Here is a 3,239-nt window from a genome sequence, read left to right as displayed (position 1 = left end):
ATCATTTTGCTATTATTCTCTCGGTTAAAGGAATAATTCACCCAAAGATGAAAATTCTGCCATTATCATTTTTAACTTTCTGTTGTTCTCGAGAGACATGATAGCTTCGACTCCATCGCAGTGAATTCTACTGTTCCTCTTAACTTTTATTTGCAATTCTGCTCTGATGCACAAAGTGTTGTTTACCCTGACATCAAATCTGTCTCTTCATTCATTATATTTGATCACGTGTCAATTAAAGATGGGTTACCATGGCTGATTTGTCAATTTTTTTGCACTTGCTAGAACTGTTCAGCGATTAATCGCGATTAATCACATCCAGAATAAAAGTTTGTGTTTACAAAATGTATAATGTATAAACACATGCACATACATAAAAATATATACAATTTTATATTGAATTTAAATGATATAAAATATTAATATATACATAAAAATATTTCCAAAATACATACATGTATGTGTGTTTTTAATCGTGATTAATCGTTGAACAGCCCAAACTATAATAATACCATGGTACATTTTCTTAAGAAGTGTTATGGCTGTAGACCTTAGAAGTGTTTCACAAAAGCATATAACGTGACTGTCAGCCACGTGACATGCGCAAGCTTGTGCTCCAGAGAGCAGCGCGTGATTGGAAGATTAAGGCAGCATGCGGTTGACACTCAGGACCCCTGACTGGCCGTCATTCTGCCTGCAGTAATCACATACGCGCATAACATTAGCTTTTAATTGCATCATGTATCACACAATAGCCATTAGCACTAATGATTGAGTGGTGAGAGGGAGGCGCTTTGGCTCGGGATGGACAGGCCAGCTTGTTGGTGGCGCCTGAGTCAGTTTTACCTCTCTGTCCTAATGAAACTGAACCATGTCTTTTTTATAGTAAAAGTAAAGTAAAACATGTTTTGGAATGGTTTTACTTTTTGTATTCAGTCAGTCTGTCATATTTTAGTCTTAAGCTCCATCCTCCTGACGTCCTGCAGACGAAAATCACACATAATTGTTATTCAGATCGAATTGGATTCATGGGTTTGAAGTGACAGCCGTGCTGTTGAATGTGACGCATTGAATGATTTCTGATAGGAAGATATGAAACCTGTGTGATGCTGTTTGTTTAGAAGCTCATGAGATTTGATGAGATGACAAACTCGTAACCAAATCTGTAATTGTGTCATAACGGCGCTTTGCTTTAAACAAGCTGTAGGTAGATGTTGTTAAATGCCTGCTCGGTGTGCACTGGATTGTGAAACTGCAACACATTTATGACCTGATGGGAAACAAGTGCTGCTAAAATGACATCAGTTTGTTTGAATCATGCATGGCTTGCTAATTCATCAACGTGACATGTTTGTTTAGACTGTGAACAAGAAATACGTACTCCAAACAGAGGATACTTTTATTCATATTACCTGATTTTCCTCAACTTTGTATTTATGGATGTTTTTAACTTGTGGATAGCTTTATTTGATGTGTCTCTAAATACTTTTATAATAGTTGTTAAAAGGTAAAATTGTAGCATTTATCATTTAATTGTAGCATAGTCTCTTTGTTACATGAATGCATTTGACAAAGTAGTTAAAATAGGATAAAATAGTTGCAGTATGAACTGCATGAGATTTTGTTTTCAGTATATATGTTTACTGGGAGTTATTCTAGTCTTGTTTTTAGCTATTTTTATTTTGCTTTCGTAATTTTTTATTTATTTGTTTATTTTTATGTTGCTATATAAGATTAACTAATTTTGTGTTTTAGTTTTTGTTTATTATTATAATTTAAGTGCTTTAATTCTATTTTCAGTTTATTTCTGAGGCAACATTTTTTTTAGGCCAATATTTGATTTGATTTCAATGAACAGAAAGGTTTTTCAAGTTTGAATAAACTATAATAATCTTGTTTTGAACCCACAACCTTGACTGCAGGTAATGCCATTTTAATTCAGAAACTTTTTTATTTAGCCGCATGGTTGTTTGACTGAATTGTACGTTTATTTGTAATACCAAAATACCTCAGAAATTAGACAAAACTGACTAAATCTGCGACCCACAGTGTCTAACCATATCTTACCTGATCCACAGTTCATTTGAAAAGCCGTGTTTTTCAGTAGATAATACTTCTTCAGATGTGCTGTAGGGTCACATCTGGTCATATACTGAAGATTTGCTTGTGACGATTATGTTGATATTTTAACACAATATAACAAGTGTGCGTTTGTGTGTGACAGTGACAGGTGTTTTTCTCTAAAGCCCTTCTGATCACAACCAATCGTGCCTCGTCTCTCTCCCTGTCTGCTACTTCTCCCCTCCCCGTATCCCCGTCATCTGGCACGCTGACGTTACGCTCCGTTTGATTGGCAGATGCATCCCGGTTCACAGTTTACTGGTTTCAGTGAAAGAGCCAGATATGCCAATTTAGACAAGAGTGACAAAAAGTTTCCATTTAAATGGAATAATTTTACCACAGGGAATTCTCGGCTCGGGGAGGAGAGGAGTCAACGGTGGATGCTTCTTCTCCTAACAAGCCCTGAATGACAAACGCAGACGACAGGCCCACGGATCAGCTGTGTGGGATACGTACACTTTATAGTGTGCAGTGAGCATTATTCTAGTATATAATCCACATAGTTCATATAGACACAATCTGCAGACCTGATTCACAATTTGTGGACCAGTCTGTGGGTTTCTGCAGAATGTATTCAAATCTATTAAATGACCAAGAACAATTTGTTAACTTCTGATGCTTATTTTCTTTTAGAAGTTCGTAAATGTAAATTTACCACAATTTTTACTTGCAATCGAAGGGCAAGCAAAATCAACTAATTTTTATTTCATTCTTTAAAGATAATTTTTTCATGTTTCTGCAAATTTAAATCAAATTTTATATTTTTCTCCTGTATTACTCACTGATTAGAAAGTCTTGATATTTTAAGACATATTGGAAGCGTATTAAATGAGAATTTGATTGAATTGCTTTTCATGTGCATATAATTTGTTGTTACTGAGAACAATATTGTTCATATAATCTCAGAAGTGGTGTATGGAGTATTTCTATTCATTAAACTCAATTAGAGTTGAAATATCATGTTATGAATGTGGCAGTAATGGAAATCAGCCCAGCTTCTTTTTTGAAATACAAAATTTATTTTTAATTTCAACAATGATTGAAACCATAGATTTCATCGTTTACCAAATCCATCTTCACACAAGAGCAACCGAAGGACAACACAGTCCACCCCCTTA

This window comes from Triplophysa dalaica, chromosome 17 (genome assembly GCF_015846415.1).
Source record: "Triplophysa dalaica isolate WHDGS20190420 chromosome 17, ASM1584641v1, whole genome shotgun sequence".
NCBI lineage: Eukaryota > Metazoa > Chordata > Actinopteri > Cypriniformes > Nemacheilidae > Triplophysa > Triplophysa dalaica.
The sequence above is the reverse complement of the archived record's forward strand: the minus strand, read 5'-3'. Positions refer to the sequence as shown.